Source organism: Rattus norvegicus, chromosome 3, assembly GCF_036323735.1.
Source record: "Rattus norvegicus strain BN/NHsdMcwi chromosome 3, GRCr8, whole genome shotgun sequence".
NCBI lineage: Eukaryota > Metazoa > Chordata > Mammalia > Rodentia > Muridae > Rattus > Rattus norvegicus.
In genome coordinates, this window is record NC_086021.1 from 99,674,176 (window position 1) to 99,686,334 (window position 12,159).

The window sequence follows — 12,159 nt, forward strand, 5'->3', positions numbered from 1 at the left end:
CTCAGGGCAATGTGACCAAGTGGTGGGATGAAGACCTAGCTCTTTTCTCCCATGTAGACACAAACTGAGTGTGGAGGTGGTACAAATCCCAGAGTGGGGCACCCGGTAGGCATGGCATGGGCCCAGAATAGCCTCTTCCATGTCCCTGTACACAGACACTTGCTTTAGAGGCTGCGGATTTTATTCTGTTTGCCGGTGTCCTGTGGGCAATATAGTCATTGTTCCAACCTCAGAGGAGGAAATCAAATGACAAGTCCATGTTACAGGACCAGCTAGCAGCTTTGAGATTTGAACTCATACCGAACTGATACCAAGCCAGTGCCTCATCACCACTGTGCCTTGCCCAAGTCCCTAGAGACCCAAGAGAACAGGAAGGGAACGATGGGAACACACATAGGAATGAATGGCAGTGGAAATGCCTCGTGGGGTCTGGTGGCCTCGTTTGCCATCTTCAGAGCCAGCCCCGCAGCGAGCCTTGGGACACAGGCTGGCATTTATTTATCCCCTGGACTAGCTCTCTCCACAAACAGCCTTTGGATAGCTCAGGTCGGGACTTACTTCCTAAGTTGGAGACTGAGGCTCCAGGGCCCAAACGGTTCGTAGGTCTCCCTGTCAGGGCTGCTCCAGGTACAGGTTGGAAAGTACAGAAGGCAACATGCTCCCCAATGCCCCTCTACTACAGCATTTGGAAATAGAATAACAGTAATATACCCTCTTCCTTGTCCCTAGTAACCTCACCATCTCCTGCCTGGCGCTAAAATTAGGAACAAAACTGAACCCTGGAGCCTGGACTCTTCCAGAGGACCCAGCTTTGGTTCCCAGCACCCACAGGGTGGCCCACAACCATCTGCAACTGTCTCAGAGGTCCTGAGTTACTTTTCCGACCTCCATGGGCACTGTGTGCATGTGGCATACACATATACAGGCAGGTAAAACACCCATATACATAGAAATAAGTGAATAAATGAACGAAAACAAACAAACAAACAAGGCCCGGCTTTGGAGCTCAAGTTGGAGAGTGATTCTGTTGTAGATGGCAGGCCTCCTGGAAGAGGCGTCTTCTAAGCACAGAAGTGTTAAGCAGGCAGGCGGGGAAGAGCAGAGGTGTACTGCTGAGGAGGGGGCTGTGAGGAAAGGCCCCGCAGAGGGAAGGTGGAGTAGAGGCAGTGAACAGCCTTACTGTTCTGGCAGCCTCCCAAGGGGGCATCAGTGGAAACTGCAGTGCTGGGAACACTGAGGACACCTAGCTCTTCCTGTCTCAGGATCTGAAGACTGTTACATGGATAAGTGTCTCCAGAGTGGCCCAGGCTCCCGAGAGCAGAGGCAAAGGGCCAAGGGGCAGAAGGGTGGACAGGAGACAGGTCAGCAGCTCAGGCTGTGAGATCAGAAGAGGGAAGCCAGGAGGCCTCTCTCTGAGTGAACGATGGTGCCAGAAGGAGGAATGGGTCTGCCTGGGTTAGGACCGGCTGGCTCAGGGGGAATATGGCTGTTTTGCTCTAGGCCCATGTTCCAGTTGCTGTCATAGAGAGAGGCAGATCAGGGTTGTGAAGCTGCTTTGGCAAGGGTGGAGCAAGAAGGTGCTGGACCTGGATGGATAACAGCAGAGCAGCAGAGGGGGATGAGGATGGGGGGGAGGGGTGCAGCTGAGCACAGAAAAGAGCTTTCCCTCTGTGCAGAGGATGTGCTGAGGTCACACATCCCTTACAGCATGTGCTGTGCCAGGTGTTGTGCAGGGAACCAGAACTGAACGGAAAGAAGGACAAGGCAGCCTGCCTGGGTCCTCTCGTGCACTCTTTGCCTGAGGCTGAGTGCCAACCTTAATAGGGGGTGCATGATCTCTGCCTGTCTGCCCTTGTGTGACAGAGACCAGGGATGCTAAGTCATGAGGCAGGGGTTGAAGGAGACGCCTATGAGAAGCCAGGCGCCCGCCCAGGCGGTATCTGGTTCACCATCCATTCCACTAGGCGGCTTTGGTTCCCTCACTACCTCTTCCCTACCTCTTCTGCACTACCACTTCTGAAACTCTTGCTTTGAGTCACACTGGCCACCCAGCTTTCTCCAGTCGTCTAGGAGCACTCGAGGACCATGTTATGGAATCTGGTTCCCTCAGCACACTTCTTCAAGGCCAAGTTCTGGGTTTCCCTAGCATTGGAAACTGGAGTCAAGGAACTATAAGGACAGCTCCAGGGGGTTGGGGATTTAGCTCAGTGGTAGAGGCTTGCCTAGCAAGCGCAAGGCCCTGGGTTAGGTCCCCAGCTCTGGAAAAAAAAAAAAAAAAAAAGGACAGCTCCAGGTGAGTGTGCTTTTTTGGGCAGTGTCTTTGGTTTGAATGCCAAGCTTTGGGCACACAAGTATTTTCATTAGTCTCTGAGGCAGGAGAATGCCTTTTAACAGGTTTGATGAAGTGAGACAGGCGGAGATTGCAAGGAGGCTCCTCCTACCTCTCTGTTTCCCTACACAAAGCCAGAGCTGAAACCCAGCATCTACTGGGCCCCAGCTTACTTGGCAGAACACATCATAGGTGCAGGGTCAGCAGTGAAGCCTTGTGAAGCAGGTCAGCAGTGTTGAACAGTAGGGAAAGCTGTTCTCGAAAGTCTGAGGACCAACGATTAATCCCTTCCAGGATATAGAGCGTGTGTTGGACTACAGTCCCCTCCAGGCCCAGGTGACTCCAGCTGCTGTGGCCGGGAAATAATCCCTCCAAGAATATGGAGAATGCACTGGGGTGAACCACAGTCTCTTCTGTGTCCTGGTGGCTCACACTTGCTGGGACCAGGTTTTAAATGCTCTTAGCTACTGGTCTGCGAGTGTGTTTGGTTTCTATGCAAGCTGCTCACTGCCTCATAGCTTCCTGAGTTTCCCTGCCTTTTTCTCCAGGTTTTCATTCCCAGAGTAGCTGATAACATGAAGCAACATCTTGGTAACGGGCCAGAAAAGACACTGGAGGAGATTATGAGCAAACCAGCAAGGTCCCTGTCCTCAAGGCCCTTGCAAAATACCATTACAGCCACTACCATTATCATGTTTTAAGGAAGGGTGTGTAGCCCAGGCTGGCCTTGAACTCATTATGTAGCTAGGATGACTTTGAACTTTTGTTTCTGACATTCCTTCCTTGACCTCTTGAAACCTGAGATTACATTTGCCCATCACCATAACTGTGTTTTTTAAATGTTGGAGTTGAACGTAGAATTTATGCGTGTTAGGCAAACACTGCCCACTACGCTCTGTTCCCCAGCCCCACAAACAATTCCGTCACAGCTAACCTAGCAAATAAGTCCACGACGCCAATGTGACTTATGCACAGCAATGCCGAGAGGAGAATGAGAACCTAGGTAGTTCCCACAGGGAAGGGTGATCTCCTCAGCACTGAAGAAGCAAGAGGCTCCTGGGGGAAAGGGCTGGGTGAACTCCAGGCAGAGGGAACAGCCTGTGTGAGGCTTCCAGGTAAGAAAGGACCAGCAGTGTTCTAGGGTTCAAGCAGAGAAGGCTGGTATGGGTGGCATGGGGTCGGGGAGGGGAAAAAAAGGCAGAGAGGTGATGAGTGGGCAAGGTGGGATCTCACAGCATTCCGTGTACCATCAGCGGAGTGAGGGTTCTCAGTACAGTGGGAACCACAGAATGCTCAGACACATGGCTAATCCAAACTGATGCCCCAGCTGGGAACATGCAGTCATCTGGGGTTATACAACAGGACGCCACAACTCACCTATTAAAATGACTACTTTTTTTTTTTTTTAAAAAGATGATATCAAATGCTAGTAAAAATGTGGAGCAACCAGAATGCTCACCGATGGCTGGCGGCAAGGAAACTGGCACAGCTATTTCGGAAGATAGTACAACTACCTTCTCATGCCACCTAACAACTGCCCCTCCATTTTTTTTTCTTTTCTTTTTTTCGGAGATGGGGACCGAACCCAGGGCCTTGTGCTTGCTAGGCAAGCGCTCTACCACTGAGCTAAATCCCCAACCCCACAACTGCCCCTCCTTAATACAGACTCAAGCAGTTAAAAACCTCATTTCCCCACAAGAGCCTACCATAGCTTTATTCATAATTGCCCAAACTCTCAAAACCACCTTTGATAGGGGAGTTGACAACTAAGTCATGCTGTGCTCATACGGTGAAATACTACCCAGCAATAAAAGTGAGCTGCCTTGCCCAGAAAGACATGGAGGAACTCCACCTTCTGGGTGGAGGAGCTGGTCTGAAAGGCTTATGTGATGTATAGTTACGGCTGCACAATATTCCTGAAGGGGCCTAGGAAGTCAGAGGCAGCAGGGAGAAATAAAAGACAATGCAGGAAAAAATTTGAAGGCAAAGACGGTGCTGTGTGATATAGCTGTGGTGGCCTCCTGACATTTCTCGCAACCAGTGATATCTACAATTCAAAGGAGGGCAAGGGTCCCTAATGTGAACTATGACCTCCAGTTAACAACAGTGTATCAACAAACGCACCACAAGAACACAAAATAGGAATGGAGGAGCGGCTATCTTAGCTCAGAGGTGTCTGAGAAATACTGTTTTCTGACCATTTTTTTTGTTTTTTTGTTTGTTATTGCAAACCTAAAACTCTGTTTTTAAAAGTCAATTTAAAAAATGAAAACACGTTTTTTTTTGTTTTTTTTTTTTTCCGGCGCTGGGGACCGAACCCAGGGCCTTGCGCTTCCTAGGCAAGCACTCTACCACTGAGCTAAATCCCCAACCCCATGAAAACACGTTTTAAAAGGCCTGTCTAGGTTACAGTGTGTGATATGGGATGTAGGTGGAAAGGCAGAAGCCAGGGCGGCTGACCAGTGTCTGATGAGGGTGGTGTTGGACCCAGGAGAGCTTGCAAGGACAGTTTTTATCTGCCCTCCTTGCTCCACAATGCCCCCTCCCAGGCTCTGCCATGGAGCTGATTGCACTGGGGACTCCTATAGTGGCATCAGCCTGCAGAAGCCTTGAGGACCCCTCTGCACGTTAGGAAACTGAGTCCTGTTAAAACAGGGAGAATTGCCATCGATCCTGCAACCCAGATGACAGGGTGGGCAGAGCACCTGCTCTGCCACCCTCCATGTGACCTGATCTCTATCTCCCAGCATCCCTTCCATCGAAGGAAGGTGAGCGTCCCAGATGGAAACGCATGGTATACAGAAGCGAGTGTCTTGAGAGGGGTTGAAAATCCCAAGTGGGCTCATGTGGTAATGCATACCATTTATCCCAGGGCTTGGGAGGGCAGAAGCAAATACATCTCTGTGAGTTCAAGGCCAGCTTGGTCTATTGAAGTAAGTTCCATGACAGTCAGGGATACATAGATCCTATCTCAAAACAAAACAAAACAAAAACAAAGAAAGAAAAGAAGGAGGAGGAGGAGGAAGAGGAGGAGAAGAGGAAGAAGAGGAGGAGGAAGGGAAGGGGAAGACGGGATAGATAGAAGGAAAGAAGAAAGGAAGGTAGGAAGAAAGGAAGGAAGGAAAGAAACTCCAAGTGGGCCAGGAGGGTAGTATGACCTGTACTCAGACTGGGGACAAGAATCGGCCATCTCTGCTGCAGCCAAGCACTGGACCACCATCTTCCCATGAGACACCTGTAGCCTGGACCACCATCTTCCCATGAGACACCTGTAGCCTGGACCACCATCTTCCCATGAGACACCTGTAGCCTGGACCACCATCTTCCCATGAGACACCTGTAGCCTGGACCACCATCTTCCCATGAGACACCTGTAGCCTGGACCACCATCTTCCCATGAGAAACCTGTAGCCTGGACCACCATCTTCCCATGAGACACCTGTAGCCTGGACCACCATCTTCCCATGAGACACCTGTAGCCTGGACCACCATCTTCCTATGAGACACCTGTAGCCTGGACATGCCATTCTTTTGGGGCCAGGCCTCCTCTTCCTTCTTCCCCCACAACTTGCCCAGGCTCTTTGTAGAGTCTTTAGGGACTACTGATCCTGGGATGTGTCCCTTCCTGGCTGACATAGACATTCAGGCTCCAAGGCTCAGAGAACCAAATGAGATGGTAAAGCTGAACCCAAAGAGCAAGGGACAGAAGATGAGGCTGTCACCAGAGCCAGCATAAAGGGATCCATTCTTTCTAGGTGTTGGCAAGTTTGCTGGCAAAGAGACATGGCAGTCCTGCCTGCGAAGTAGTACAGTGCCCAGGCCTGTAACTCAAGGCCTACTGTCAGACCCATGACAGCCTTGGGTGAGAACACAGGCAGCAGGTGACAGAGGGCCCATATGATCACCAGATGAACTTCCATGAGACCATTAACTAGCAGGAGGCTCCTGATAGCTCAGCCACCTCAGATCGGCACAACAACCCTGACTCGCTTCCATCCGATGACGTGGCTGAGAATTCAGAAATACAAGGAGCAAAAGAGGGTGGGGGAGGAGCTGAACCATCAGAGTGCTAGAGGGCCCCAGACATAGGCTACCCAGTGGCCCAGGCTTCGTTCTACTTGTGAAGGGAAACAGAAGCCAGTCCTGGCTGGAAGGTGTCCCGGGAAAGTTCCACAACCAGGAGCAAGGAATGCATTGGCTAGGGACACACTGGTCTCCTTTTTTGGGTTCTGGGGCCACCCAGTTAAGCATTCAGGAGCCATCAAGGTCAGGGCCTCTAGTCTGTGACCACACCAAGCACAAGGGTGATTGGCATCCATTCTAGGGAAACAGACAGGGAACAGGGAGGGCTGATAATTTTCCCCCAAGCACTGGCAAACCTTTGGTATCCACTTGGTACCAATTAATGTCCATGGCACAAATGGGTGAAGGAATGGATAAATGATGACAGGGTCCTTGGGAAGCACTAGGTATGCAGCCTGCCCCAGTTCAGCCATCTCTTGGGATCAGACCATTCCTTAAACGTAACAGAGAAAACTGGTTCTAGCCACAGAGTGTCTGGCCCTGTGTCTGGCAAGGAGGCCCTTTCCTCCTCTTCATTCCTGTTAAGGCTGAGCTGAGAGATGTTCCAGGCACAGGCCAGAGGACCTTGTTTTTGGTTGTTTTTTTTTTTTTTTAATGTTGAGCTTTCTTCTTCCTCCCATTGTCCTCACTGGTGTCACGAGAAACCCAGACCGAGGGCACTGGGTGTAGAGGTCACAGGGGGCCCTTACTGTACAGGAAGGAAGGAGCAGAGGGCTGGTTCCCTTCTTTGATGTTCTTTTGGACCTTGCCCAGCTTGCTCCTGTTACAGTTTGATTTCTTCTGTCCCCAACCCCATGGCCAGTGCTCAAAGGTCTGCAAAGAGGCCCACTGATTAACTAAGGATAGGGGAGGTGAGCTACAAATCACCCTGCCAAATAAATAACCAGGGCCAATAAATTTGGACCTTAAACAATGACAGAGGGTGGGGGGCAGAGCCAAACTCTCCCCTCTGACAAAGAATGCAGGAGGTCTGAGACCCTGGGGTCACTCGGCTGGAAAGCCAAGCCCTCATTGGTGTTAGCCAGGCTGGGTGTAGAGTGGAAAATAGATCTAAGCTTGAGGGGGTGGGTCAGTGTCAAGACAAAGGATTCTATTTGAACTGATACCTAGTAGAAGGCTAAGAGAAAATTCCAGCATAGGTCCTAAACACACAAGCTGAGGCACACAGATCCTCCACTTCCAGAAGGAACGGGACCCTGGGCAGGGCAACCCACTCCCTCTCTTTCTTCACTCCTTCAGCAACTTTGATCATGTGAGTTCTTGGTCATCAAATGTTGAAGACACTCTGTTAGTTCTGGCATTAGTCCTAGGTGAAGGCGTTTGTGGTGTGAGTTGAGGCAGAGGCCTCAATGTCTCACAGCAGAGATAAGGAGGGGTGTTGTAGAAGGGGGGTTCAAAGTAGCCCAACTTGGCTCTGCCACTGATGAGAGACCTAGGTTCTTTAATCCTTGGTTCCTAGGTCCAGTGAGCCAAGAAATGAGATAAATGGAGAAGCCAAAGCCAGATCTACAACTTATCTCTCTTGTGTCCTGGTCTTAAGGCTATCCTCACCCCAAGACAGGTCCTCTCTTAAGACTCTAGGGAAGCACCACAGAAAAAGGTTCAAAGCTCAAAAGACCAACTGACCTACCATCGGCACAACACTACTGTGCCCCTTCTAAAGAAAGGGGCTACCCAGTCAAGAACTACATCTCCCAGGATGCTTTGCACCCACGGGGGGACACTTCAATAGGAATATCCTTATGCTTTGTTTTATTAGGGAGCAGAAGGGTCCTCTCTAGGACTCTTGCTTCCTCTGTGGTGACCTTGGGAACCATGAATGTATATGGGTGGAGAGGGTAGGGGTGGGAATCCAGGCTCTAAACTATATGGGAAATGCCACCAGCCTTCCACAGCCCTGTTGCTGACTGAGAAACTAGCAGCAGGCTAAACAACGGAGACTCTTGAGACCTGCACCCTTTACAGTTACCTCATGCACATTTTCCAGAAAGCTGGGGAAGGCCCTGGCACTGAGGGAGCCCCAGCAATCCAGAGACCTCAGGTGGGAAATCTTAAAATATGACCTGCACATCTGCTTCTTGTCCCTCTCTCCTCAACCCATACAAGCTTTGAAGCATCCATCACTTTCTCTCCACATGCACACATACCCACAAGGCACTGTTTCCTGCCTGTCTTACATGCTTCCAAGAGGAATTTGCTTCCAGTCCAGTGCACTCTCTTCCTCACCTGTGGAAGAGAGTCTGGCCTCCCTCCTATAATATGATCATGGTGAGGAAGATCTTGATTCCCCACATGCTCAGTTCTTTAAGTGGAGCTCCCTTGTTCATGGAGGGATACCCTTCAACAAGCCTGGAAGATACCTGAGTCCTATATTTTCATATATGTGTATGTGTGTATGTATATATGTATATATACTTGGTACAGATGTTGGCAAGACAACTGAAAATGAAATAGCACAATCATAGCAATATACTTAATAAAAGTATGTGAACATGGCTTCTCTCAGAATCTCATTTTGCTAGGTTGCTTTGCAAAGGAAACACTTCAATGTTTCTCTTTTGTGTGTCTGAGTTGGCAGCAGGGTCAGAGCTTTGGAAGGGGGGACATTGCTAAGAAATAAGAAATGCTTAAAAATAAACTGAGCCACAACAGTTCACTTGAAAACCGGAATAGCTACTAAGTGTCTATTGCGAGGGAGTGCATCCATTGTGATACACTGGACAGGGAGCTGATCCCTGTACTCTGGATAGGATGGACTGGGGACAGTGCAAGACTTTATCCCAGTGTTCAGAATGATACACAGTATAACGCTTGTGAAATGTTTATCTCCAGAATTTTCTATTTTATATCTTTAACCACAGGTAACCTCAAGCATGAAAAGAGGAGTCTCCTACAAGTGTGTGGGGGAGGGATAACCACAGTTCTGTAGTCTGAATACTGCCTCTGCTAACAAAAGACTGTAGACTCAGTGTTTATAAAGAAATTACTTTTTATCTGGTGAGGACCTTCATGATGCACCATCCTGTGGAGAAAGGCAGAAAGAAAGAGAGCTCACAAGGCAGAGAAGGTGCTGAGTCCTGGCCTGTGGTGACAAACTTACTCTCCACAACACCACTGGCCAATCCTCGAGGACAGAACCCTTCCCAACTGACCACTTCCTTGCTTCTCTCTCTCTCTTTCTTTTCTTTTCTTTCCTCGGTTTTTCTTGGTTTTTGTTTGTTTGGCCTGTTGTTTTAGCTCAGGCTAGTTTATATCTCTCTGTGTAGCCCAAGGATGAAGGATCCAGATCTTCTTGCTCTACACACAAACACTAGGATTTCAGTTGGACACCACTACTATACCAGGTGTCTGTGGTTCTGGGAATTGGACACTGGTGTGCACTCTGCCCATGGAATTGCATCCGCTGTACCCCATCACATATTATTAAAGGCTATCTCTTCATCCCATGATGGCATAACTCATGTCAACTAGATTTTGGAAGTGACATTAAAACCTCACCTTGCTGGAATGGGCACAGCTCTCAGCAGCCCGCCCACATAGCGAGCCCGTCCACACAGCAGCAGCCTAGGTAATGTTTGTGTTAGAGATGAAGATGAGGAAACCATTTCCAGCCTGGAGAAGCTTTGAGTCCCGGTGGGTAGTGGGTGTAACTCTGTCAGATGAGAAAACCGAGGCTCAGAGAAACCCAGTGTCTGTCTAAAAGGGCTTGGCTAATTAGCAAGCATCCTGTTGCTTGAAAACCACACATGCACACACACACACACACACACACACACACACACACACGCACACACACACACACACATTTATTTAAGCCTGTCTCAATTCCCAAGCAGGGACAAGGGAGAGAGCAGGTCCTACTCAGCATCTCTTCTGCTGGCTTTATTATTATCTATAATGTTCTAATTAAAAATTAAGCTCTCAATAATCTCCAGTGAGACCCAAGAAAATGCCTTGGTCCCGAATTTGGCTCCATGAGAAATAGTCCAGTATAGTATCGGCCAATATTATTTGACTTTCCAAAAGGTTACCTGCTGTCTCCTGCACTTCAACATCCCTGTGTATGGCTGAAAGGCAGAGGCAGACCTCTCTGGCTTCAGTTTCTATGGTTCCACAATATTCTCTTTTGCTTTATTAGACATCAGGAGCTGCCTTACCTATCCCCCTGCACCTTAAAACCTAAAAACTTACCATATGTATCTGTGCCCTAAGATCGGATCAATCTGTCCTTTGTAACAATATTAGTAAGTAGGCGATGTTACAGATTAAATGAGAATTCCTGGGCCCAGACAATTTAAGTAACTTGTCCAGTAACTTGAACAGCAAGTAGGTGGTCAGATCAGGATGTAGACCCAAGCCATCTAGGTGGTGTGTGCTATGCTGGCCTCTCACAAATTTTTTAATGAACTGTCCAGGCTTCTGAGAGGCAGATGGTGGGCCAGGAGATGGGAACCAAGCACCAAGGCTGGGACCAAGTTGCAGAGCTGGCCCCAGGGGCTCGTCCTTGACCTAGGAAGCATAAAGCTCAGTCTGATGTCAACCTGCCTGTAAGAGGCATTCAGGCTGACCTGGGAGGCAGGGCCTCATCACCAGGTGGGGCAGAGTGAAGGTTAAGAGGGGTAAAGCCAGCCTGAGCTGAGAAGGTAACAAGTCAGTAAAGGATGCTGGCCATAGGCGGGTCCCACCTTTCAGCTCCAGGAGCTCAGAGGGTGCCACATTTTTTTTTTCTCTAGGAATCCCTGGGACCCTTGTGATACCTCAAGAGCCACCTCTCTTGGTTGTCGGAAGGGCAGGTGGCCTTATACCCCTTGTAATCCCTAAGAACCAACCTTTGAGAGAAACGATTCTCTTACCCAGGGATCACACTACCGCCGGGTCACAACACACCTCTACAAAACCAATGTTTGTAAAAATTGAGTCATTGATCAGACTTCATGTTACAGACTTCTCTGTGACATAAAGATCTGAGCTGTCATGGTACTCGGTTTAATAAGAGTTGACAGAGTGCAGGTGTGAGAAACTAAGCATGATGGGAAAAAGAGAGAGGGAGGGGGAAATAAAATCTTTCCAGCTCAAGAAAATGGGAAAAGCAGAGTGCATAACAGAGGGGAGAAAAGTCAATTAAATCATGATAATTACTTCCGCTGCCGTGCCCAAGAGCTGCGGGAACAACTATTAATTAGGACTTCCATGTTGGCTGCAACCGTTTGACTTCTACCAGGCTGCCAGTGTGTTCCTCAATGACATTCTCCCCAAGAGCTGATGTGTGAAAATATTTTCACCCTGGCAATTAGCAGTTTTAAAGAACATATCTCTCTCTCTCTCTCTCACACACACACACACACACACACACACACACACACACACACACACACACACACACACCACTCATATGTACATATGTGGGGCCAGGCCCCTGAAATTGGCATGATGTATAGCAATTTTTTCTGTCCCTAGTCCCCACTCCCCAGAGTCCCTGTAGTCCCCGCCCCACCTTCCTCTCTAATTAGCACCACAAGAATCTTGTCTGCACTGAAGTTCAGACTTAGACTAGAAGCTCAAAGATACAGCAAAGACTTACACACCTGCCTTGACTCAGGTTAACTGTTCCAGATCAGCCCCGACAGAGAGCCCAGGCCTGTGAAGCCCCATGAAGGGGCTCTGAAGAAAGGGCCTCAGAAGGAGAGAATGCCCCTCACATCTAAATGCACATCTAGATACCACCCTGCACCGATGGTTTAAGGATG

The 12,159-nt window shown here is 49.1% G+C and overlaps 1 protein-coding gene across 4 annotated transcripts in view; it reads right to left on the bottom strand.

Moving 5' to 3' along the window:
* Tspan18 (tetraspanin 18) overlaps window positions 1–12,159 on the bottom strand; it is a 139,806-nt gene that overhangs the window by 58,711 nt on the left and 68,936 nt on the right. The window contains exon 3 of one of the 4 annotated variants that reach the window (XM_039104912.2): window positions 9,911–10,064. The exons of the other annotated variants lie outside the window; for them this stretch is intronic. The gene's annotated coding sequence lies outside the window, so the exon portion shown is untranslated. The remainder of the gene's footprint in view (window positions 1–9,910; window positions 10,065–12,159) is intronic. 4 annotated transcript variants of the gene reach the window in all.